The sequence below is a fragment of the Phyllobates terribilis genome, unplaced genomic scaffold (assembly GCF_046119375.1).
Source record: "Phyllobates terribilis strain yellow unplaced genomic scaffold, ASM4611937v1 Scaffold_8__6_contigs__length_399053987, whole genome shotgun sequence".
NCBI lineage: Eukaryota > Metazoa > Chordata > Amphibia > Anura > Dendrobatidae > Phyllobates > Phyllobates terribilis.
Genome location: NW_027362768.1, coordinates 176,296,888 through 176,324,219, shown reverse-complemented (window position 1 = coordinate 176,324,219; position 27,332 = coordinate 176,296,888). Strand labels below are relative to the sequence as shown.

The 27,332-nt window shown below is 43.9% G+C and overlaps 1 protein-coding gene and 1 long non-coding RNA gene across 4 annotated transcripts in view; one reads left to right on the top strand and one right to left on the bottom strand.

Moving 5' to 3' along the window:
* Positions 1–27,332, top strand: part of LOC141157047 (uncharacterized) — a 168,387-nt gene that overhangs the window by 130,805 nt on the left and 10,250 nt on the right. Inside the window, exon 4 of one of the 3 annotated variants that reach the window (XR_012247739.1) lies at positions 22,386–24,368. The exons of 1 other annotated variant lie outside the window; for it this stretch is intronic. This is a non-coding gene — a long non-coding RNA (uncharacterized lncRNA). Of the gene's footprint in view, positions 1–5,987; positions 7,204–22,385; positions 24,369–27,332 lie in introns of those variants that run through there. One more of the 3 variants, XR_012247737.1, reaches the window with a different exon arrangement.
* The window catches only part of CACHD1 (cache domain containing 1), a 148,906-nt gene that overhangs the window by 119,063 nt on the left and 2,511 nt on the right, over positions 1–27,332 (bottom strand). The window lies entirely within an intron of this gene.

Genomic DNA, 27,332 nt, shown 5'->3' with positions numbered 1-27,332 from the left:
GAGCTCTGCAGTATAATTCAGGATCAGTACAGGATAAGTAAAGTATGTACACAGTGACTCCACCAGCAGAATAGCGAGTTTAGCTCTGGAGTATAATATAGGATAAGTACTCTCATCTAGCCAAATCAGTTCTCATACTTTGCACTGACGAGGGCCAACAGCCCAAAACACCATGTCAGCAAATTGAGATTCTCATTTGGCTTTTATCCCAAGTAGACTCGTTAAAGGGTTGATTGTGACTTGTAGGATTGCTGCTTCCAAAAGGTGGCGCTATAGAGTTCAAGACCTCTTTTACTCTAAAGAGGCAATTTGCAGGATAAGTACTGTAATTTGTGGGTCTTTATTTATTATGCTTCACTTATATAGCATCATCATATTACACAGCGCGGGGAGAACATACTTCTTTTAGATGTTGCCCTTGGTGGAATTTGAACCCAGGACCCCAGCGCTGCAGTGCTAACCACTGAGCCACCATGTAAAGTGCTCATCACTGAGCTGCCATGCTGAAATACCACATGTACATAGATATTGACCCTATCTTTTGCATTGAAGCATCTAATGAGCAAATGCAAAAGTCATTGTACAGGAGGAGCAGGCTCATCTGTGACAGTGATGAAATCCTACCTCTGCTGATAAAGAAATTGCTGTAAACTCTTCTTGAAAGTACAGAATACCAGTCTAAAAAAAGGCCAAGTGGCCAGTGTGAAAATTGCAAGATTACTATTTTTTTTTTTAAATAAATGGAACACAAACTGGTTTTGTCTTTTTTCTTCCCATTATTGTTGTCGTTTTAGTTATCCAGATGGTTTTGCAAAAAGTGTACTCTAGAACTTTAGTTGAGTATAAAATCTAATATTTTCATGCAGTTGAAGATTACAACAATTTTAGAGTAAAAAGTTGTGCAATACTTTAAAAAGCCATGAAAAAGCTAAAACGGACCAAAAAAAATAAGACAGAATTTGTGCCAAATGGATCACATTCTGCACTAATTTTTATGAATTTGCCAAAAAATCCACCAACGCAAAAAAATAAATTACATAAAAGACATAAGAAAAAAAATCAATTAAAAAAATTGCAAATGTTGACTCAAATGCACACGACCAGGTCACAAATGGAAAGTATCAGAAGAAAGTCCAAACCCGTTCTTCCTTGTACATCTGTGCAGGCAAATACAGTCATGGTCCAAAGTGTGTTGGCACCCTTGAAATTGTTCCAGAAAATGAAGTATTTCTCCTAGAAAATTATGGCAATTACAAATGTTTTGTTATACACATGTTTGTTTCCTGTGTGTGTACTGGAACAAAAAAAAAAAAAAAAAGAAAAGAAAAAAAAAGGCAATTTGGACATCATTTCACACTAAATACCAAAAATGAGCCAGACAAAATTGTTGGCACCTTTACAAAATTGTGGGTAAACAACTTTGTTTCAAGCATGTGATGTTCAATTAAACTTACTTTTTGGCAAGTAACAGGTGTGAGCAATATGAAAATTACACCTGAAAGCAGATAAAAAGGGGAGAAGCTGACTCAGTCTTTGCATTGTGTGTGCCACACTATGCATGGAAAACAGAAAGAGGAGAAGAGAATTGTCTGAGGACTTGAGAACCAAAATTGTTGAACAATTTCAACAATCTCAAGTTTACAAGTGCATCTACAGAGATCTTGCTGTTCCTTTGCCCATGGTGAGCAACATAATCAAGAAGTTTACAACGCATGGCACTGTAGCTAATCTTCCTGGACCAGGGGTGTACATAGAAATCATGGGACCCCATAGCAGCAGTTCTAATGTAAGCCAAAATGCTTCTGGGAAAGCCTCTTTTGAACAGATGAGACCTTTTTGGTAAAGCACATATTTCTACTGTTTACCAAAAACGGAATGAGTCCTACAAAGAAAAGAACACAGTACCTACAGTCAAATATGGTGGAGGGTCAAAGATGTTTTTTGGTAGTTTTGTTGCCTGTAGCACTGGGTGCCTTGACTGTGTGCAAGGCATTATAAAATCTGAAGATTACCAAAGGATTCTGGGTTGCAATGTAGTGCCCAGTGTCAGAAAGCTGGGTTTGCATCCTAGGTCATGGGTCTTCCAGCAGGACAAAGACCCCAAACCTACTTCAAGAAGCCTCCAGAAATGGATGGAAACAAAGCGCTGGAGAGTTCTGAAGTCGCAGCAATGAGTCCGGATCTAAATCCCATTGATCACCTGTGGAGAGATCTTAAAATTGCTGTTGGGAGAAGACGTTTTCACATATGAGAGACCTGGAGAAGTTTGTAAGAAGAGTCCAAGATTCCAGCTGAGAGGTGTAAGAAGCTTGTTGATTGTTATGGGAAGCGATTGATTGCAGTTATTTATTCCAAATGGTGAAACCAAGTATTAAGCTGAGGGTGTCAACAATTTTGTCCGGCCTATTTTTGGGGTTGTGGGTTACATTATGTCCAATTTGCCTTTTTTTCCTCAGTTTTTTTGTGTTGTTCCAATACACACAAAGGAAATGAACCTGTGTATAACAAAACATGAGGAATTGCAATAGTCTTCTGGGAAAAAAATACTTCATTTTCTGGCACAATTTCAAGGGTGCCAACACTTTCGGCCATGACTGTACTTTGTGAAAGTTGCTAAATCAGTCGATTTGTTTATATTCTGCAACAAAAAAAAAATAATCTAAATTTGAACAAGTATAAAAAGCCCACACACAGAAACTATGCAAACTAGTGTATGGCCTGTAGCTGTAATGATGTGCCACCAGTGCTGGGGCTCATCAGGGTGGGGGGCGCTTTTTAAGTTTAGTCTCAACAAAGCCTCTCACTGCAAGCGGTTTCAATTAAACTGTTCTCGGAGGCCTGAAGACAGGGAGACAGTCTGTGACTGATTACCAGCCCTTCCCCCCAGCGCAGCAACAACAAGAGTGTTCCAGCCATTGTGAAGACCCCTCTACAAAGAGTCCAAATAGTAACACTCAACCCAAATCTCAGCTCGCTGCAGGCAAGGAAAACAGGCCGCTGTCTAGTGCTTCCAAAAGGACGGAAACAGCTTTTAATATGTAGATGCTGAAAAGCTTAAAATTAGTTTTCAGGAGACAAAAAAAAATTAATTTGAAAGAAAAATAATAATGGGATTGTCAACTGTATTAATAAAAAAAAAAATTAATTAAATTTGATTTTAAACGCTCAAAACCCTTAGGCCGTGTTCCCACTTGGGGTGAATGTTTTATTGTTTTTCCGCTGTGGTTTTTCCCTGTGTGCAGAAAATCCGCAGGGTTTAACAGTTCAAGCAAAGTGGATATGATAACATGAAAATTCCTGCCCATCGTGCATTTAAAGAAGCTGTTGAACTGTGCGTTTTTTTTTCCCTGTAGACCTCTATGGGGAGATTAAAAAAAAACAAGTGTAAAAGTGCACTTGTATTTTTAAAGAGCACAATCCTAGCTTTTCCTGTGTTCACACGTAGGTTAAATGCTGTATTTTTGTCTGCAGGCCTCGGCACCAAAATATGCAAAAACAATATTCTCGGATTATTTTTGCTGCATTTTTAAAAAAAAAAATTCCCTTTCATTTTAATGTGTTTTAAGATAGATTTGAAACAGCATTTTTAATCCTTTTTTTTTTTTTTTTTTTTTTTTTAAACTGAAAAGCTTTAATTTTGAGCTTAAAAACGCAACTGATTTTTATGTTCCCCATAAGAGCCTATAGAAAAGAAAAAGGAAAAGCTCAGCTGCGTCTTAAAATGCACAATGGGCATGAGCTTTTATGAAATCACATCCAACTTTGCTTGGAGAGTTTAGGCCATGTTCACACGTTCAGTATTTTATATCAGTATTGGTAAGCCAAAAATCAGGAGAGGAACAATCAGAGAAAAGTATCATAGAAACACGTCACCACTTCTGCAGTTATCACCCACTCCTGGTTTTGGCTTACAAATACTGATGGAAAATACTGACCAAATACTGAATGTGTGGACATGGCCTTAAAGAGTTTTAGAAAACCCCTGTCCCCTTGGCTGCAGTTTAAGAAAACAAACTTTACTCCTCCTTCCCAGGTCCAGCGCTGAGTCTCCGCCGCTGCTCCCGCTGTTTGTAACTGTTGACAGCGCTGCAGCCAATAACGGAGCTGAGAGGCTCTGCCCAAGTTGATGCCGTGGGTCGCTCAGAATCGCTATGCTCAGTTATTGGCTGAGCACAGCGGTTCTGAGCGACCCACGGCATCAACTCGGGCAAAGCCGCTCAGCTCAGTTACGTGACATCAGCACTGCAGACAACAACAAACACCGGGAGTAACAGCACAGACTCCATGTTGGGCCAGGGGAGGGTGAGTAAACAGCAGTTGGCTTTTTTTAAAAAAGGACAGAGGGTTTCCAAAACTGGATACCCCTTTTAAATGCAGCAGATTGTGTGCACAAAAATGTCCTCGGGGGGGGAAAAAAAAAGCAGTATTTATACTTCGTAGGAAGGTGGCCTAAAAATGCATGATGAGCGAGCGTGCCCATTTAACCCTTTCACCGAGCATACTCAGGTGCTTCCAGGGACTGGAATATAATATACGAGCACGCCGAAGATACTCGGTAAGCACCCGAGCAGGCTCGGTGGAAGGGTTAAACGAGCATGCTTGCTCATCACTAATTGGCACCAAAAATACATGGAAAAAAAAAACCTGCAAAAATCAGAGAAAATTGCTATTGTGTATTTTTGTTGCCAACAGCAGCAGAAAAAAAATGCAGCGGGAAAAAACAAACATGGCCTTGGTGCTTGTCCACACGTGAAGCACATTGCCAAATTTATTTATTTTTTTCACTGTGGCAGTGGATTTGGGGGTCTTCATAAACTTGGAACACAATGGAAACCTTTTTCTAATGCACCTTCCTTTGCCAAATTTTAACAGCTAAGTCCTGCAACCGCACCAAAGTCAGACCAGAGACATTGTGCTCGTTGTGCCCCTCTGCTATTCCTACCACGTAGTGAATTCCCAGACCACATTTCGGATGATCCTTATCCTTCTCCTCTGCTGAATGAAAACAACATGTCGCATTTTATCAGCTATAACAACAAGTCCATATGGTCCCTGGCCACTCACATAAACCGCGAACCCGTTTTCATAACAACGCCAGGAGGCATTTCAAGGCCTAGAGAGCATGGCCGCAGTGTCCTCGAGCCCAGGCAAGGACTGGTACGTTGGTTTAATTCTTCCACAAGGGGCCCGGACCACCTGCATTCCCACAGTGTCGAATTGCAGGCAGAGAAGTAGACATTAATTTTGCATTATCCCCTCTCTCTGGCTTCCAGGAGGCTGGTAACAATCGCCCCCCACAACCCCGGCACAATCAGTCTATACGAGAAGAGCTGCGAACCAGGATTGAAATAAAGATAAAAATACAATCCACGCAGCGATCGTCATAAAAATACAGATCCTGCATACTATAAACTGTGTATATAGCAGCAGTGTCCCTGATACATCCGATCATTCGAAAAAGAACTGCAATATCATGTGCAATAACATGCAGAAAAAAAAGGAATGCCACAACTTAAAAAAAATATTGTGCAAACATTTCATTTTGGAATTTTCTTCCCAATGCTCTTCCAGCCATACAAGTGAATTTTATGTAGTTTTCAAAGGCAAAACTCTGAAACCTGATGCCGGATTACAGGATTGTAACTATTAGGCCACAGCCCCACTATCAGTATTCGGTCAGTATTTTTTCTCAGGAGTGGGAGCCAAAACCAGGTGAGGAACAATCAGAAAAAAGGTATAATAGAAACAAGTCGCCAATTCTGCATTTATCACCCACTCCTGAGAAAAAATACTGACCGAATACTGACCAAATACTGATAGTGGGGCCGTGGACTTAAAGTGAAGACAGCATCTAATGCATTAGAAGTAAAATGTCTGGATTATCAATTAATCACCTTGTAGGCGTCATTAAAGCAGTACTACAGCATTGCTATAGCTAGTATCAGCTAGTGATGTCTCAATAATGACATCTTTTATCATTACAATAGTACCCACCTTCAGCCGAGCACCGCAGCAAGAGAGTCCGCCCAAGCCGTGCCCCCCAGCAAGAAAGCCTGCCTCAGCCAGGCCCCCCCCCCCCGGCAAGAAAGCGTGCCCCCTCAGCAAGAAAGCCGCCTCCAGCCGGTTCCCCACAACAGCAAGGAAGACCGCCTCCAGCCGGGTCCCCACAACAGCAAGGAAGGCCGCCTCCAGCCGGGTCCCCACAACAGCAAGGAAGGCCGCCTCCAGCCGGGTCCCCACAACAGCAAGGAAGGCCGCCTCCAGCCGGGTCCCCACAACAGCAAGGAAGGCCGCTCCAGTCGGGTCCCCACAACAGCAAGGAAGGCCGCCGCCAGTCGGGTCCCCACAACCGCAAGGAAGGCCCCCCTCCCCAGCCGGCTCCCCACAGCAGCAAGGAAGGCCCCCCTCCCCAGCCGGCTCCCCACAGTAGCAAGGAAGGCCCCCCTCCCAGGCGGGTCCCCACAACAGCAAGGAAGGCCCCCCCCCCCAGGCGGGTCCCCACAACAGCAAGGAAGGCCACCCCAGCTGGGTCCCCCCAACAGCAAGGAAGGCTGCCCCAGCCGGGTTTCCACAACAGCAAGGAAGGCCGCCCCAGCTGGGTTTCCACAACAGCAAGGAAGGCCGCCCCAGCCGGGTCCCCACAGCAGCAAGGAAGGCCGCACCAGCCTGGGCCCCTCAACAAAGGCGCCCGCCTTAGCGAGCCCAGCAAGAGCGCCCAACCCAAAAGACTCCAAAAATGATGTAGCACAAAAAAATGTAAGCACCTGTCATGCAATCTAAACATTTATTTAGACCTGTATCACATGACCAAATAGAAAATGTCGAAAGAATTTGTCACCCTCCATGGCCTCCATTTTATTTTGCTACAATCCTGCACAACCCCATAACGACTGGTATCTGCCCAGCCTGCAGGTGAACAACACCCGTCACACAGCAATCGCCAGCGAACCGTCACAGACAATTTAGAAGTGTTCACAAAAGGCAGCGATCTTTATCTGCTCTCTGCAAATTTGTGTGCTCTCTGGCAAGCAAACACTGAGAAAAACTCCTTCAAAGCCATCAGAAGAAAGCAGCTGATTAAATCCATACAGAAGCGTCCAAAGGGGAATTTTTTTTTTTGCAAACGTCTCAGTAGAAATACCTTGAACCCACGACGTAGCCCACCATTACTTAATACAGGAAAAAACCCTCCCTATCGGGTTACACAGTAAATACGCCTTGATTAGACGGGATTAGATTGTGCCACGTTTTATCTGTGGCCGCACAATAGACAGAATGCAGCTGTTTTTATCCATTTTTCGCATGGAAAAAAAAAGGCCGCATGCCGCATAAGAAAGTCCAATTAGTTGTAAGCCATCAAAAGACGGAGCCGGGCTTTCATCTTCAGCTGAGATGGCTACAAGTGGGCAAATGTCATGGAAACGTGACCTCAGGACAACTTCCTGCTGCATTTGCTGAAAATAGAAAAAATACAAAAAAAAAAAATTTCTGGTTTTATCAGCCGAGAACAGATGAATTTGGTATTGTGCTCAGTGAAGGCAACAAAAAGGCCCACAATGAAATGAGTCCGTTTCATCCTTTTAATCGCAGACACCTGGATTATTTTTTTTTTTATGTGCATGTGTGTGCGCGGCAGGGTGGGGGGGGGGAGATAGGACACAGTAGATTTAATTGGAAATATACCCACGGTAACTCCTGACTGGAGGTACAGATTTATTTTTAAGAGAGTCACTCGGCCTCTTTTATTAAGACTGTCTGCTACCCATAGCAACCAATCACAAAGCAGCTTTCATTTTTTAAACAGCTCTGGCAAAATGAAAGCTGTACTTTGATTGGTTGTTATGGGCAACATACGAGTCTTTATAAAAGAGGCCTAATGGTTTTAAAAATATAAAAAAAATAAAAAATCTGTACTTCAGCTAGGAGTTACCATGATGCACACAAACAAGGTGTACAGAGTCCGTTACAGCAGGGAAACTTGTTGCAGCAACCCCACCATGGCCGCAACATAAATTAAAACAGCTCCTGCCGTGGGCAACCCCCGGCAGAGGGCCCGGCGTCTCGGGCGACCATCTGTCAGATAAGAGTCTTGCCATGGCAAAACCTCCCCTCCCACCACCTCCTGACAACACAGTCCCACCACAGACAACAGTGGTATAAATTGAAGCTTGTGGACCCAAATGCAAAATCTCCAAGAGGGAACAGGGCCTTAACCATCACAGGTCTTTAATAGTATTGGTTTTCTCACATGGACCCAAGCTTCCCTTCCCCCTTAGTCTCCAGGTGAGATTACAACCCTGGCAGTCAGTGTTACACCCTGGGGGGGGGCAATAATAGTGACTGCCATTTAACCTTCAGCTAAAAAACAGGACTATGAGTTTTCATGCAGAATTCTGGTTGGCAAGGACTCATTTTTTTAATAAATGAGGTCACGTGAATCAAAACAGGACGGCGCCAAAAACTGGTGCACTGGGTAAAAGTACAGCGGGAAGTAAAGGGAGAGAAGTATGTAAAAAAAAAAAAAAAAAAAAGATAAGAGCCATGCCATATATCATATACACTGCTCAAAAAAATAAAGGGAACACTTAAACAACAGAATATAACTCCAAGTAAATCAATTTTCTGTGAAATCAAACTGTCCACTTAGGAAGCAACACTGATTGACAATCAATTTCACATGCTGTTGTGCAAATGGAATAGATAATAGATGGAAATTATTGGCAATTATCAAGACACCCTCAATAAAGGAGTGGTTCTGCAGGTGAGGACCACAGACCACATCTCAGTACCAATGCTTTCTGGCTGATGTTTTGGTCACTTTTGAATGTTGGTTGTGCTTTCACACTCGTGGTAGCATGAGACTGACTCACAGAACCCACAGAAGTTGCTCAGTTAGTGCAGCTCATCCAGGATGACACATCAATGCGAGCTGTGGCAAGAAGGTTTGCTGTGTCTGTCAGCGTAGTGTCCAGAGGCTGCAGGCGCTGCCAGGAGACGTGGAGGGGGCCGTAGGAGGGCAACAACCCAGCAGCAGGACCGCTACCTCCACCTTTGTGCAAGGAGGAACAGGAGGAGCACTGCCAGAGCCCTGCAAAAATGAACTCCAGCAGGCCACAAATGTGCACGTGTCTGCACAAACGGTTAGAAACCGACTCCATGAGGGTGGCATGAGGGCCCGACGTCCACAGATGGGGGTTGTGCTCACAGCCCAACACCGTGCAGGACGCTTGGCATTTGCCACAGAACACCAGGATTGGCAAAGTCGCCACTGGCGCCCTGTGCTCTTCACAGATGAAAGCAGGTTCACACTGAGCACATGTGACAGATGTGACAGAGTCTGGAGACGCCGTGGAGAGCGATCTGCTGCCTGCAACATCTTTCAGCATGACCGGTTTGGCAGTGGGTCAGTAATGGTGTGGGGTGGCATTTCTTTGGAGGGCGCACAGCCCTCCATGTGCTCGCCAGAGGTAGCCTGACTGCCATTAGGTACAAGATGAGATCCTCAGACCCCTTGTGAGACCATATGCTGGTGCGGTTGGCCCTAGGTTCCTCCTAATGCAGGACAATGCCAGACCTCATGTGGCTGGAGTGTGTCAGCAGTTCCTGCAAGATGAAGGCATTGAAGCTATGGACTGGCCCGCCCGTTCCCCAGACCTGAATCCGATTGACCACATCTGGGACATCATGTCTCGCTCCATCCACCAACGTCACGTTGCACCACAGACTGTCCAGGAGTTGGCGGATGCTTTAGTCCAGGTCTGGGAGGAGATCCCACAGGAGACCATCCGCAACCTCATCAGGAGCATGCCCAGGCATTGTAGGGAGGTCATACAGGCACGTGGAGGCCACACACAATACTGAGCCTCATTTTGACTTGTATTAAGGACATTACATTATAGTTGGATCAGCCTGTAGTGTGTTTTTCCACTTTCATTTTTTTTTGGGGGGGGGGGCTCCAAATCCAGGCCTCCATTGGTTAATAAATTTGATTTCCATTGATGATTTTTGCGTGATTTTGTTGTCAGCACATTCAACTTTGTACAGAACAAAGTATTCAATGAGAATATTTCATTCATTCAGATCTAGGATGTGTTATTTGAGTGTTCCCTTTATTTTTTTGAGCAGTGTATATATGAGGAACAAAACTGCTAAAACTTAGCAGCGAGACCAGACTACACACAACAGTTTGTAGTCTGTAACTATGGAAACACATAGGACTGCATTTGTGCGTTAGAACTGTACACTTTTTCTATTGTAAAGTTTTTTGCATTCTACACTTTGCCAGGTTTTCTTCATTATTTTTATTTTAGAGCAATTAAAAGTTGCAAAAGTAATCACACCCGATAAACTAGTTTTTGAAACCAGCGGATAGATCCCATATGCCCACAGCTGCTGAAAACCCCAGCAAGAAATGCAGTCGTTCCACATTCCTCATGTAAGAGCGAAGAGAGAGGGGGGATTATTGGAGGAATGTGCTGTGTATCTGTCACAGAAAAGGTAGAGAGAGGCCACAGCATAACAGATAAGGATATGAGACCGCCATATTTCATCTCCGTGTCTCATCTGAGACGAGAAGGTTCCTGCGGCCACAAAGGTTCACCTCAACTAAACCCTCAGACACAGACGCCTATTGCAAAATGTAAAAAAAATAAAAAAGGGAAATAATTTATTATTTGGCCTCTGACAAAATCCGGATTATTGTCAGATTCAGATATTTATCTACAAGATGGAAATGGGAGCAGAAAAGAAGATGGAATACAGTTTTGGGAGACACATAAATCTGACACATTCTCATAAATACTACATATGAAAGTGCTGCTAATGGAAACAGTCAACAAGCTAACTATATAATATCTGGTGAAAAGATGTCACTTCCCAGAATGCAGGTCACTGAAGAAACTGAAGTAATGTATGTATACTGTGACTACAGCAGCAGAATAGAGAGTGCAGCTCTGGGGTATAATACAGGATGTACAGTGCATTGTGAAAGTATTTGGCCCCCTTGAACTTTTCTACCCTTTGCCACATTTCTGGCTTCAAACAAAGATATAAAATTCAAATTTTGGGGGGAAGAATCAACAACAAGTGGGACACAATCGTGAAGTGGAAAGAAATTTATTGGATATTTTAAACTTTTTTAACAAATTAAAAGCTTAAAAGTGGGGCGTGCAATATTATTCGGCCCCTTTACTTTAAGTGCAGCAAACTGACTCCAGAAGTTCAGTGAGGATCTCTGAATGATCCAATGTTGTCCTAAATGACTGGTAATAAGTAGAATCCACCTGTGTGTAATCAAGCCTCCGTATAAATGCACCTGCTCTGTGATAGTCTCAGGGTTCTGTTTCAAGTGCACAGGCATCATGAAGACCAAGGAACACACCAGGCAGGTCCGAGATACTGTTGTGGCGAAGTTTAAAGCCGGATTTGGGTACAAAAAGATTTCCCAAGTTTTAAACATCTAAAAGGAGCACTGTGCAAGCGATCATATTGAAATGGAAGGAGTATCAGACCACTGCAATTCTACCCAGACCCGGCCGTCCCTCTAAACATTCATCTCAAACAAGGAGAAGACTGATCAGAGATGCAGCCAAAAGGCCCATGGATCACTCTGGATGATCTGCAGAGATCTACAGCTGAGGTGGGAGAGTCTGTCCATAGGACAACAATCAGTTGAACACTGCACAAATCTGGCCTTTATGGAACAGTGGCAAGAAAAAAGCCATTTCTCAAAGATATCCATAAAAAGTCTCGTTTGAAGTTTGCCACAAGCCACCTGAGAGACACACCAAACATGTGGAATAAGGTGCTCTGGTCAGATGAAACCAAAATCGAACTTTTTGGCCACAATGCAAAATGATATGTTTGGCGTAAAAGCAACACAGCTCATCACCCTCAAAACACCATCCCCACTGTCAAACATGGTGGTGGCAGCATCGTGGTTTGGGCCTGCTTTTCTTCAGCAGGGACAGGGAAGATGGTTAACATTGATGGGAAGATGGACGAAGCCAAATACTGGACCATTCTGGAAGAAAACCTGTTGGAGTCTGCAAAAGACCTGAGACTGGGACGGAGATTTATCTTCCAACAAGACAATGATCCCAAACATAAAGCAAAATCTACAATGGAATGGTTCAAAAATAAACGTACCCAGGTGTTAGAATGGCCAAGTCAAAGTCCAGACCTGAATCCAATCGAGAATCTGTGGAAAGAGCTGACAACTGCTGTTCACAAACGCCCTCCAGCCAACCTCAATGAGCTCGAGCTGTTTTGCAAGTTAGAATGGGCAAGAATTTCCGCCTCTCGATGTGCAAAACTGATAGAGACATACCCCAAGCGACTTGCAGCTGTAATGGCAGCAAAAGGTGGCGCTACAAAGTATTAACTCAAGGGGGCCGGATAATATTGCACGCCCCACTTTTCAGTTTTTAATTTGTTAAAAAAGTTTACAATATCTAATAAATTTCTTTCCGCTTCACGATTGTGTCCCAGTTGTTGATTCTTCCCAAAAAAATTAGAATTTTATATCTTTATGTTTGAAGCCAGAAATGTGGCAAAAGGTTGAAAAGTTCAAGGAGCCAATTACTTTCACAATGCACTGTAACTCAGGGTCAGTAATGTAACACAGTGACTGCACCAGCAGAATAGTGAGTGCAGCTCTGGGGTATAATACAGGATGTACGGTAACTCCAGATCAGCACAGGATCAGTAATGTAATGTATGTACACAGTGACTGCAGCTCTGGAGTATAATACAGGATGTAACTCAGAATTAGTAATGTGATCTATGCAAAACAGGGGTTCTACCGCCTTAATAAATAATAATAATAATATTGTATATCATTATAGCACCATTTATTCCATGGCACTTTACATGTGAAGAAGGGGTATACATACAAGGACAATTACAATAATCTTGAACACAATGTGACGGCGACTGATACAGGAGGAGCGAGGACCCTGCCCGCGAGGTCTCACAGTCTACAAGGGAAGGGTGAGGATACAGTAGGTGAGGGTAGAGCTCGTCGTGCAGCATTATTTGTGGAATGGTGGTTACTGTAGGTTGCAGGCTTGTCGGAAGAGGTGGGTCTTCAGGCTCTTTTTGAAGGTTTCCACGGTCGACGAGAGTCTGATGTGTTGGGGTAGAGAGTTCCAGAGTAGAGGGGAAGCACGGGAGAAATCTTGTATGCTATTGTGGGAGGAGGAGATTAGAGGGGAGTAGAGAAAGAGATCTTGTGAGGATCGGAGGTTGCGTGCGGGTATGTAGCGGGAGACTAGGTCAGAGATATATGGAGGAGACAAGTTGTGAATGGCTTTGTATGTCATGGTCAGGGTTTTGAACTGGAGTCTCTGGGCAATGGGGAGCCAGTGAAGAGACTGACAGAGAGGAGAGGCCGGGGAATAGCGGGGGGACAGGTGGATTAGTCGGGCAGCAGAGTTTAGGATGTATTGGAGGGGTGCAAGAGTGTTGGAAGGGGGGCCACAGAGCAGGAGGTTGCAGTAGTCAAGGCGGGAGATGATGAGGGCGTGCACTAGTGTTTTTGCTGATTCATGGTTGAGGAATGTGCAGATACAGGAGATATTTTTGAGTTGGAGTCGGCAGGAAGTGGAAAGGGTTTGGATATGTGCTTTGAAGGAGAGTTCAGAGTCCAGGGTTACCCCAAGGCAGCGAGCCTGAGTGACTGGGGACAGTGGGCAGCCATTGACTATGATGGTTAGGTCAGTTGGGGGGGGTTGAATGAGATGGCGGAAAGATGATGAATTCTGTTTTGTCCATGTTAAGTTTTAGAAATCTAGCAGAGAAGAAGGATGAAATAGCGGACAGACATTGTGGGATTTTGGTTAGTAAGGAGGTGATATCAGGTCCAGAGAGGTAGATCTGTGTGTCGTCAGCATAGAGGTGATAATGAAAGCCATGAGACTCTATGAGCTGTCCCAGGCCTAAGGTGTAGATGGAGAAGAGCAGGGGTCCTAGAACTGAACCTTGGGGGACACCGACAGATAGGGGGTGAGATGGGGAGGTGGTCTGTGAGTGAGAGACACTGATTGTCCTGTCTGTTAGATATGAGGAGATCCAGGATAGGGCCAAGTCTGTGATGCCGAGAGATGAGAGAGTTTTTAGCAAGAGGGAATGGTCCACCGTGTCGAAGGCAGATGACAGGTCTAGGAGGAGGAGGACAGAATAGTGTCGCTTAGATTTGGCGGTTAGTAGGTCATTGGTAACTTTGGTCAGTGCAGTTTCAGTAGAATGGTGCGGTCGGAAACCAGATTGTAGGCGGTCGAAGAGGGAGCAGGAGGAGAGGTGGGAGGACAGCTCAGAATGGACATGTTGTTCCAGTAGTTTTGAGGCATAGGGGAGAAGTGATATGGGGCGATAGCTAGACAGAGAGGATGGGTCAAGGGAGGGCTTTTTGAGGATTGGTGTGATTGAGGCATGTTTGAAGCATGAGGGGAAGACACCAGTTGTTAGTGACAAGTTGAAGAGGTGGGCTAGGGCTGGGATGAAGATAGTGGTAAGGTTTGGGATGAGGTGGGACGAGATTGGGTCAAGTTTACAGGTGGTGAGGTGTGATTTGGAGAGTAAAGAGGAAAGTTGATCTTCTGTAATGGTGGAGAATGTGGTTTTGGAGGAGGAGGAGGGTTGAGTAGGTGTGGGGAGGGGCTGTGGGGGCTTTAGGTAAAAGCTTTGTCTGATGGTGTCAATCTTCTGTTTGAAGAATGAGGCAAAGTCTTCGGCTGAAATAAGAGGAGAGGAAGGAGGCACTGGGGGACGGAGGAGAGAATTGAAGGTGTTGAATAGTTGTTTGGGGTTGTGAGACAGGGAGGATATGAGAGATGAGAAGTATGTTTGTTTTGCTGCAGTGAGTGTGGACTTGAAGGTAGTGAGGGACTGTTGGAATGCGATGAAGTGCTCATTGGAGTGGGATCTTTTCCATCTACGCTCAGCAACCCTGGAGGCCCGTCGCAGTTCTTTAGTTAGGCTGGTGTGCCAGGGTTGTCTGTTGATTGTGCGAGCTTTGATATGTGTGAGGGGGGCGACCGAATCAAGAGCTGCAGCTGTTGTGGGGTTGTATAAAGTGGCAGCAACATCTGCATCATTTAAGGAACTAATGTCTGTAAGAGGGAGAAGGGATTGAGAGAGTGAGTGTAGGTCAAGGTGTTTGAGATTTCTGCGAGGGTATGCAAGTTTGTGGAGTGGGGATTGTTGCCCTGGAGAGGAGAGGGTAGAGAATGTAAGTAGGTTGTGGTCAGAGAGAGGGAGAGGTGAATTAGAGAGGTTAGATATGGAACAGAGGCAGGTGAAGATGAGGTCCAGCGTGTGGCCGTCTTTGTGGGTGGGTGTGGAAGACCACTGGGTAAGACCAAAGGAGGAAGTGAGGGATAGAAGCTTAGAGGCAGCTGAGAGGGAAGTGTCAATGGGGATGTTGAAGTCGCCCATGAGGATAGTGGGGATGTCAACGGAGAGGAAATGAAGTAGCCAAGTGGTGAAGTGGTCAAAGAAAGTGGTGGCTGATCCTGGGGGGCGGTAGATGACTGCCAGTTGGAGATTGGAGGGGGAGTAGATGCGCACGCAGTGCACTTCAAAAGAGGGGAGAGTAATTGAGGGCGGCAGTGGGATATGGGTGAAGGAGCAGTTTTCTGAGAGGAGGAAACCTATTCCTCCACCGTGCTTGCCGAGGTGGAATCCACCATACGAAAGTGCAGCAGGAGAGGCCGTGTCAGAGGGGGTGAGCCAGGTTTCAGTGATGCCAAGGAACGAAAGCTTGTTGGTGATGAAGAGATCGCGAATGTAGGAAAGTTTGTTGCAGACGGAGCGAGCGTTCCATAGAGCTCCTGTTAGGGGGATTGGGGAAGCGGGGGCTGGTATAAGGTTAGAAGGGTTATGAGAGTTTGGGATAGATCGTGGGTAGGAGGTGGAGGTGACTGTGGGGATGTGGTGAGGAGGGCCAGGATTTGGAGAGATGTCGCCGGCAGTGAGGAGGAGCAGAGAAAGAATTAGTAGGTGGGAGCAGGAGAAGGCATGAGGTGGCTGTCTGTGTTTGGAGGCAAAGGATTGTATGTTGAGGAATAGCTCTGAGGAGGAGGTGAGATGGGTGGGGAGAATGGAGGGAGAGATGAAGAGTTCCTTACTAGGTGTAGGGATTAGGGGTGGTTGTAAGAAGTGAAGGATTAAGGGGGTGAGAGTGAAAACAAACACAAACATTGTTTACTGTTACTTAGTATCCAGTTACCTTCAGTTCTCTTCATATTATTCAGAATTAATTCATATTTCTCACACTTAAGCAATGGACACTTAATGTGATGGACACAGACTAAAGTCTGACACAGACTCCTGGCTCTCGTATTTGTAACTGAATGCATTCAGCTGTGAACCAGATGGGAGTGGTCTGTGCTCATCTTGATCAGCTGATTAAGGCTGAACCAGATGCTGGATACTCAAAGGTTCAGTAAACAAGGTCATAAATGAAAGTGGGGGGTGGGTGGTGAAAGTTGGGTCACATACCATTAGTATATAGTAGGAGCAGAGAGATATAGGGAAGGCTGCATGGAAATCAGGGTGGCAAAGTTGGGTCACATACCATTAGTATATAGTAGGAGCAGAGAGATATAGAGAAGGCTGCATGGAAATCAGGATGGCAAAGTTGGGTCACGTACACTTCAGCTAATGGACAATATGAGCTTATTTTAACGCCATCAAGCTCAATACCCGGGGCAGTCTCGTTATCATACCTCCACAGTAGCTAATTGCCCTCACTTCTACTTCCATGTCTTTGTAGCCCAGATCAGCTAATACCGCACTGTTGGGAGGTGCCAGTTGGGTAATTGCACCTTTCAGACATCGAGTACCTGCCTGTAAAAACAAAACTTAGCCCTGGAGCCAATCATCAAGGTAAATGTTATAAGATGGACGATCCCTCTAAACACATACTGATCGGGGACATACATACACAGGCGGTATATTATGAAAGTCATTCATTTGCACTGTCTAAATGGACAGCTGGTCATGAATAATAAGTACTTGACAGCGAGTGATTTTCTAACAGTCACGACATGGATCTGCCATATTGGTTCTTTTTGGGTGTGTGTCATAGGCTAAGGTTTGTGTTAATGGGGTGTCCTTATATAACCAGGAGCCTCCAAAGCATGAATGTGAACCACTGTGCCAAAAGTGGTTTTAGGGGGTGGACATCAAACATGGCTCTCATTAAAGGGCTTATACCACTTTAGACAAGTATGGCATAAGACGGAGGGAAGGGTCCCACTAAGCAAGCAGACTTCCATAAGAGTGAATACAAATCTGCACATGCGTGGTCACCTCTATTCCTGGTGGTGTGAGGCTGGACCCCATTACTGTGGATATGAGATCAATGTCAGAGAAGGGAAAGCTTTCCTACAAAGCAGAAAATCATCCAGCCTACAAAGACCTAAGAAAATCACCCAACTTTCCCAAAAGCAGAAGAAACCAGTAAACTGCTGAAAAGACATACCAACTTTTTTAGGAAGGGGGATGGGGCACATTTGGATTTTTGCAACTGAGAGACAAAAAGTTGGAGTCTGGTTGCCCACTGGGTGAGGAGTTTCCGAGCGCGGCACCGTCCAGCTTGCTTATGCAAAGCCTCAGCTGGTGGTGCAGAGAATCAAAACTGTTAACAAATGTGGAGCTCTTGTATGGCGGCCAATAACAATGTTGTGTGCTTCCCCAGTCGCCTCTTCTGCCCCCACGTCCAGCCCAGCTCCCACCATTATCCTCCATTCAGCCCTGAAACGTATACGTTCCCCTCGTCACACACAAGTGAGAGCTCCAGGGTTGCACAATGGCTCCTTGGCTCTTTCACAGCAACAAAGCATTCTTTCATTAGGACAGCATGCCTATTAAATGCAACCTAATAAAGTGCGCACATATTCAATGGGGAAGGGGGGGGGGGGGGGATTCAGTGCAAACCGGCTCATAGTATCTAGTGACTAAGCATGAGGGGGCTGCAGAGGAAGCTGGATCACTTTCTCAACATTTTGGGCCCTAGTGATCATTTGTTAGAGGATTTTGTGTCACTTTTTAGTGATTTTTGGTGCGTTAAGACTGTTTTTGATTTGCACCAAATTCTTTTTATTTGTGCCCATTTGGATCTATTTTATATAGTTTCCAATATGGGCGCCGTTTTTGTTTTCTAGATGTTTGCGGCCGATTCATCTATTGCAACTTTTTACAAAGTTGCAAACATTTTACGCACACATACTCCAACCCCCCCAATAAGAGAGGATTTATAGTGTTTTTGTACGACAGAAATTTGAATGCAAATGTTAAGAGTTGCAGGCTACTTTTGATCATTCGACTATTTGCACTAAAAAGTTTAAAAATAAAAAATAAAGAGCGTTTTTGGATTTGCATACAATTTATTAGCCACATGAGCCATTTTGAAGAATTTGGAGCCACAAAAATGTCAACGAGTACCCATAGCCAAAAAAAAAAACATGCAAATGATTATTTGGACTCTAAAAAAAAAAATAAAAAAAAGTGAAGAACAAAAATAAAGAGTAAAACGTTGCATGATTTACTAAAATGTCACGTGGAGCTCTTAATTGTGCAAAATATGTCAGGTGTAGAAAGAAAACTATCACTCCAGGAGGAGGGGAGGTGAAACTGGAATACATTTGCAAGTTTTTTAAAAAGTTGCAATTATTGAATCCGCCACAAACATCTGAGTTACAAAATCCACATCCACAATGGCGGAAAAAGGAAAAAAAAAAAAGAAGAAGTCAAAGTTAGACTTCAAAATAGGCGCAACTTAAAGGAAGAATTTGGCGCAAAACAAAAAAACTGACAAAGCAAGTAAGACAAAACATAGGGGCCAACGCAACAGTGAATCGGCCTTTGAGTCTTTGTATCAGCTTCTTGCAATGTAATAGTAAATTTTAGAGTAAAAGTATTTATGAAATTTTTGTAAAGTGCAGGCAAGGCCTCGTAAAGATCTAACAGCGACCGCAATATAAGCAGATAGTTGACAGTCCCGGGTCAAAAACCCTTCATGTCTAAGCGCGGCCCAGAGCACTAATGTGGTCACCATTCACTGTGATTGCGAGGCTTTGGTGAGACGAGGGCTTTAATCATTGCACAAACCCAAAACAGGCCTCTAATGGTGGTGAGAACAAGCAGACCCCCGCTCCCCCCATCATAGACCAAAACGAAGAGAAAAAAAAAAAATCAGCACATACAACCGGAGCTGAAATCAGGTATAATTAGGAGTGACGGAAACCTAAGCCATGATGATACAACATCTGGATGACATTTGCCTTGCACTCTGCAGAATGTGCTGTCGGCCATGTTTAGCGCTTTCCGCAGCTCATAGGTTGCATTACTGAACCGTTTGTAATACTTTCGACCCCCAGTGAATTCGAGAGGGGCATTTACGTTTGTCATGTTTTTTGGAAAACAAATCTCTAAATTAAAGGAAATCTTTAAAGGTGAATCCTGACTTATGTCTGGGGTGTCAGAGACCCGTCTGTGGGTTCAAGGACTGGAATAGTAATGCAAGCCATTTCCAGTCTGGTGATTAAGATAAGCGGCTACAAGGCACATAAGGCGCCGCTTATCTTGACGTTCTCGACTCCTGTTGGAACAAGAATTGCATATAGCAGAGGATGAAGAAACACTGCTTTCTGCTCAGTAATACAGGACCATAGGGACTCCATGTGCCGCCATAAGCATGTCTGCGTCCATCTCATGTCTATAGGATGGGCCCAAACGTTCTAGCATCTCCGAATGAGATTAAAAGAAACAAAAATATCGACAGATCTGTGAAATCTAGAGATCAGCGGTGCTAGTGGCGGGAGGCTGACACTTATTTTTTTTAATAAAATTTATATGTTTAAAAAGGGACAGTCAAAAGTTTCCCCATGCCACACAGGGTTTAGTCAATGCGGTTCACAGAGATTTCCAAGCCATCAGCTTATCAGTCCCAGCGCAGCTTAACAGACAAAACGACGCTGACATATTTGGATTTTCGGCTGTTAATAATTCACCCTTACTAGCTATGATTTCTGCGAGAAGCCAGCAGAATGCAGCCGCGAGTGAAGGAGGACAGCTAATTACCCGCCAATCCACCTTGCCGCAGCGCGCTGGCGCAACTTTTATCTACGCAGGACAGCTGCACGAGCGCGTTTGAAGTGAAAATGTCACTCTTGGCTAATGCAGGCAGACTTACATCACTAATGATGGCTCACACTTTGAAGACGGGACTCAAAGCCTAATTAAAAATTCTAATTCTGTCTCCTCCGCGCCGCTCGTTTGAACTGCCTTTCCACTTGGAGCACTTTCAAAAAACGTTTTTTTTTCGTTGTTTTTTTTTTTTTTTTCATTTTTTTTTTTATGTTACATGAAACTAAAAATGTCCAAGTGAAATGAAGCAGAAAAAAAAAAAAACGAAAACGGCAACAGTCTTTTGCTTTCACAGCGTCCCTCCGGAGAGGATTGTTTTTGGAGCGAGCCCAGAAGGCCATCGTGTTGCACACAGCAGGAATTGCGCTGGATGATTCCTACGATGCTGAATATCTGTCCCGGGACACGACCTGGTCGGTAGGAAATATCAGCCGTCTGCAGGGGAGGTGCACATTTTTTCTGGGAAGGTCATCAGTCCTGAGAATGGGGTCTGCTGGAGCGCAGTGGAACTCAGACAAGGGTTTCCAAAAACGAATGACAAAAGCGGAATGCCCATTTTTTAAATTTATTTTTTTTTAGAAATTTTGGCCAAGTTAAGTAGGGTGACAAATTTTTGGTATTACAAAATGTAAAACACAAACACATATGTGCTATAATATACAATGCCAAATCATACCGCCAAACACCGCTCAGACAATATTACTAACCCAGTGTCCAGCTAAAGATCCTTTCAGCCCAGGATTAGATGGCCGTATTTCACGGTCCGTATACCGACAGCGGTTCTCCAATCCCAAAGTTAAAGCCTCATAGGCGCACGTCACGTCATAAGGAAAGGAGATTGGTAACGGGCACCGCCAGCAAGATGGGTGGTGGGGGATTGGCAGAATAGTGTAAGCCATTTCTTTTTTTTTGTATACTGGGGCACATTTGTAAACTTAAAGAGAATGGGTCATCCAAAAATGCCCTGGTATTTACATCAGGTTTTTGTTTTTCATGTATTATTTTTCAGAAATGTTTAGCAATTTGTTTTCTTTTTTTATCCCCCGATCTACATAAAAAAAATTTTTTTAAAAAAAAAGTAGCAATTTTCACACTGACCTCCGGGGTTTAGGCACATACTTCCTGTCCTTTTCAGCAGTCTCATTATTATCAGAGACAGGATTACAATGATCGGATAAAACCTCAGCCAATAACGCTGGACCCACCAATCACAATAGGTGAGGTCACAGCTCACATGCTCTTCCTCTCTTCCCAACGACCTCTGCACACGCTCATTAGATGCTCCAATGCAAAAGAAAGGTTCGGGGGTCTGTCCACTGCGGTTTTTCACATCAGTATTTGTAAGCCAAAACCAGGTGAGGAACAATCAGAGGAAAAGTATGATAAATGCAGAAGTGATGACGTGTTTCTATCATACTTTTCCTCTGATTGTTCCTCTCCTGATTTTGGCTTACAAATACTGATGTAATATACTGACCAAATATTGAACGTGGGAACGTGGCCTAATAACACTTGTTTTGCAAGCACTGTGAAGGTTTTCCATAGATCGGTCGTGCGATCATTTGAACAAAACTCACCATTATCGGCAGCAAATCCCGATTACACATCTGTATCTACTGTGTAGCTATAAAGAGGTGACCCGCGGTGAGTAAATGATCGCCAAATGTTCGCCCTGTTGGTAATGATCGAGAAAAATCGTCCCCACAAATAATCATTCAGGCAAACATTTCCCTGAGTATATAATACCGCCATACAGTATCCAATAACACTAACGTATAGAGGCCACATGACACTGCTGAACATTTTACACACAATAATACCGCCCGATAATGCCCAAGTAGTGAGGGAGAGCAAAGTGAAAAACGTGTGTGTGGGGGGGGGGGGGGTCTAGAAGAGCAAGGGGTTCCTTTGTAAAAGTTCTTGATGGTCAAGGGCAGGGAATATTTAAATGCTCCGCTCTTTAGCTGCTCCACCTTATCCAGTTTTTTTGCAGGTGGCACACTACAAAAACGAAGCCCTGGGCAACTGCCTATTTTGACAACCTAAATTATCCAATCTGGGACACAAATTTGGCGATAAAAGTTCCATGATCATGAAAAGGATTTAAGGCCATCTTTTTCCAGGTGGACGCTTATTGCAGCGCTGTATAAATACCTGCAGGGCATCACAGCGCCTTAAGTGTTACATAAACATTACGAGACTCTTCTAATCGCCGGATCAACTTGTATTTTCAGTTCATCAACTATTTCCACATCCAGTATCAAAGTCATCAACTTCAATCACCCAGTGTCGCCCAGCAAACCCAGACATCAAACTGGCGAAGCAAGATGGCTGACCCCACAACCGTGCAAGACGAGGTCCCTTTAATGCGCCATCATGCTGAGAAAGGGAAAGGAATCATCTTGTGGGTCAAAGTGTTGGCTTTAACCATCAACCAGCTGCAAAACTATGTGATCCCCTCAACTGTGCTTGCTGACAGGAAATAGAATTTCTCATTTACACCTAGTAGAGATAGATATATATATATATAAATATTTTATAATACACCACAGTGTCATGTCCTAAAGTGTTGGCACCCTTGAAATTGTTCCAGAAAATTAAGTATTTCTCCCAGAAAGTTATTGCAATTACACATGTTTATTTCCTTTGTGTGTATTGGAACAACAGAAAGGAAAAAAAAAGGCAAATTGGACATAATTTCACACAAAACTCCAAAAATGGGCCAGACAAAATTGTTGGCACCTTTCCAAAATTGTGGGTAAACAACTTTGTTTCAAGCATGTGATGCTCATTCACACTCGCCTCTGGCAAGTAACAGGTGTGGGCAATATGAAAATCACAACTGAAACCAGACAAAAAGGGGAGAAGTTGACTCAATCTTTGCATTGCGTGTCTGTGTCTGCCACACTAAGCATGGAGAACAGAAAGAGGAGAAGAGAACTGTCTGAGAACTTGAAACCTTGACATTCTTGACAGGGCAGCAGGGTGGCACAGTGGTTAGCACAGTAACTTTGCAGCGCTGGGGTCGTGGGTTCAAATCCCACCAAGGACAACATCTGCAAGGAGTTTGTATGTTCTCCCCGTGTTTGCATGGGTTTCCTCCGGGTTCTCTGGTTTCCTCCCACACTCAAAAGACATACTGATAAGGAATGTAGATTGTGAGCTCCAATGGGGACAGTGCTGGTAATGTCAGTAAATTGTCTGAATTGTAAAGCGCTGCAGAATATGTTGGCGCTATATAAATAAAAAGATTATCATTATTTTTCAACAATTTTGGTTCTCAAGTCCATCTCCAGAGATATTGATGTTCCTTTGTCCACGGTGCGCAACATAATCAAAAAGTTTACAACCCACAGCTAATCTCCCTGGACGTGGATGGCAGAGATAAATTGATGATAGGTTGCAACGTAGGATAGTCCGGATGATGGATAAGCAGCCCCAATCAAGTCCCAAAGAAAATCAAGCTGTCCTGCAGGCTCAGCTGAGCATCAGCGCAAACTATTTGTCCACATTTGAATGAAATTAAACACTATGGCAAGAGACCCAGACAAAAAAAAGTTATACTGCAGTTTGTCAAAATGTTCGCAAGCTAAAATGCTTGTGGGGAAGTGTCGTGTGGACAGACAAGACTAAGATAGAACTTTTTGGTAAAAGCACATCATTCTAGTGTTTACCAAAAACGGAATGAGGCCTACAATATAAAGAACACAGTACCTACAGTCAAATATGGTGGAGGGTCAAAGATGTTTTGGGGTAGACTGTGTGCAAGGCATTATAAAATCTGAAGATCACCAAAGGATTTTGGATCGCAATATAGTGTCCAGTGTCAGAAAGCTGTTTTTGCATCCTAGGTCATGGGTCTTCCAGCAGGACAATGACCCCAAACATACTTCAAGAAGCCTCCAGAAATGGATGGAAACAAAGCACTGGAGAGTTCTGAAGTGGCAGCAATGAGTCCGGATCTAAATCCCATTGACACCTGTGGAGAGATCTTACAATTGCTGTTGGGAGAAGACGTCTTCACATATGAGAGACCTGGAGCAGATTGTAAGAAGAGTCCAAGATTCCAGCTGAGAGGAGTAAGAAGCTGATGGTTATAGGAAGCGATTGATTGCAGTTATTTATTCCAAAGGGTGCAACCAAATATTAAAGTTGAGGGTGCAAACAATTTTGTCCGGCCCATTTTTGGGGTTTTGTGAGAAATGTCTAATTTGCCCATTTTCTCTCTTTTTTTTTTTTTTTTTGCTTTGTTCCAATACACACAAAGGAAATAAACATGTTTATAACAAAACATATGGAATTGCAAAAATTTTCTGTTAGAAATACTTCATTTTCTGGAACAATTTCAAGAGTGCCAACACTTTCAGCCATGACTGTATTTGCCTGCACAGAACATGGGTTTGAATTCTCTTCTGATGCTTTCCATTTGTGAACTGGCCGTGTGGGTTGGACTCAACATTTTCATTTTTTATTTAACCCCCCCCCCCCCCCCCCCGATGTATCCATTCTCTGACACCATGCAGAGATCTTGATATTGAAAAAACAAGGTATTGTCAAAAAGGTTTTTCTTTTGTTTGCTTTAGTCTTTATTGAGTCTCCTGTGCGTTGTGGCAAAATTGCAGTAAAACACGCAAAAGGCAAACTTCTCCTTGGTAATAAAGTCGCAGGAAAACGTGATTGCAGTGCAGCTGTAGTAATCCAATAGTCGTCTAGTGGTTTCTGCTGCGATTTTCACAAAATTCGCAAGGTGTGACCATAGCACAAAAATGCAACTCCAAAAATGCCCAACAGACAGATTTCCGTCGACCATTGATCTGTCTCTGGTTTATCTATGAATTTATGTATTGCCTGGTCCAGTTGAATCTGCTGAATGATCCTCAGTACACTCCATAGTATCTCTATATTCGCCCATGACAATCCTTGCTGCCCATCATGACTGCGTCTCATGTGATCTATTCCTGGCGTCATAAATTATTCATTATACCAATCCTATGACACACATACATTGTATCACAGATTTATAAATATTTACAAAAACTCATCTAAACGTGTTACATTGTATCAAACATTGCAAAATATCCAAAACATCCATAAATTACCAGGATCTCTCTCATATTATCCCCCACATCTGCAAAGCAGACAACAGGACAAGGTGTGAGGGGGAAGGAAGGAGGATATTTTTTTTTTCTGGACAAAGGCAGCTCACAAGGGGCGTATGGCACAAGGAGGGTGTGAAGAGGTAGGAAAGCTGACCACTTTGAAAGATAAAAGGCCATTTGGGGTGACCCCCTGCAGGCTGCTGAGCAATACATGCCTGCTAATCTCAAAAGCCTTTAAAACTTAATTGACTTCAGCTTTCTATACAGTCCTTTTCATTTTGCTTTTATTTTGTGCAGTGAGCAAATAAGATATTATAATGGGGATGACTGGGAGGAATTACAGCCACCAGGGTGCTGAAGATTATATCATATATTACAAACAGGATAATCAGGAGGAAGGATTAAATAATACTTGCAAGTCTCCAGCCATGTGTGTGCATTTCTATACATTATTGCATCTCATAAATGTGCAGACACTAGATCTCAAATCTGCATCTAATGTCAGATAGAGAGAGCCGAGAAGAGGCGCAAGAGAGCCGAGAAGAGGCGCAAGAGAGCCGAGAAGAGGCGCAAGAGAGCCGAGAAGAGGCGCAAGAGAGCCGAGAAGAGGCGCAAGAGAGCCGAGAAGAGGCGCAAGAGAGCCGAGAAGAGGCGCAAGAGAGCCGAGAAGAGGCGCAAGAGAGCCGAGAAGAGGCGCAAGAGAGCCGAGAAGAGGCGCAAGAGAGCCGAGAAGAGGCGCAAGAGAGCCGAGAAGAGGCGCAAGAGAGCCGAGAAGAGGCGCAAGAGAGCCGAGAAGAGGCGCAAGAGAGCCGAGAAGAGGCGCAAGAGAGCCGAGAAGAGGCGCAAGAGAGCCGAGAAGAGGCGCAAGAGAGCCGAGAAGAGGCGCAAGAGAGCCGAGAAGAGGCGCAAGAGAGCCGAGAAGAGGCGCAAGAGAGCGAGATATGAGATACTAAATAGACAAAAATGTTCTAATCGCTTCATGTATCTTATCTCTGTTCTTAGCATCTAAACTCTGTTTCTGAAATATAAGTTACAGAGATGAGAAGCACAAAAAGAGGACATGTACAAAAAGAAAGATGAGAGATATATAGAGAGAAGAGATAAAAGATACAGCAGAGATGCAATACTATACACAGAAACAAATGCGATACAAGATACTGAAAGAGAGGAGATAAAAGAAAAAGTACATGGAGAAAAATAAGATATTTATAAAGAGATATGAAATACATTGAGAGATTTCAGCAGAGAAGTCACAAATCATATGTGCATCCAGTAGACTGGGCCCAGGAGGTGAGGAGCTTCTTACTATATGACATTGTATGTAAGGACCAGAGCTAACGATCACAGCTCATAATCACTGCTGCTCAGGGCACAATAAGGTGGTGCTCTATGATGAGCTTTTGGAGAGCAGGGGGACTGCCTTATCTTTCTACATCACATCTATTGAAACAAGAGCTTGACTATAAGGAGATCTGATTCTGTCACTTGGACAGCGTCAGAATCAAGAGAAAAAAAAGGCCCTGATTCATCAGTTTTTGTCAATTTTCCAGCATAAAATTGCTTTAAGCGCAACATTTTGGCGCAATTTGTAGATTGGCAAAAATGTAGCGACTTGACGTTTTTACGCAGGCGCCACCAACAAAGGTGGCATAAATGACCGTAATCTATTCTGACTGGAGGACATTTCGAGCAGTGACATACATCTTAATGAATTTGGCGCATCTTACTGGAACACTCTTTTCATTAAGACCTGCGTACAAAACGCCAACCTTGATGAATTGGGGCCATAGATTTAAAATGTGCAATATATATAATTTAAAAAGTAACCAACGGCTGCAGAAACCACAGTCTAGAATATAATTTGTGAGTATGGAGGGCTATTCTCCCCGCTAAGAAGCCTTGGCTGCCGCACTTCCATTGATCTTTAAATCTCTTTCACTTCCATCCCTCTCCGCCTCGTGCGATGTGCTGCAGATAAAGTGTAATGTGGAGCAGATGGGGGAAAAGAAACAGAATATTTCATCAGGTCAGACAAGTGCAGCCCAAAACCGTATTTTAACCTGGATCCTCAGCTGAATACTA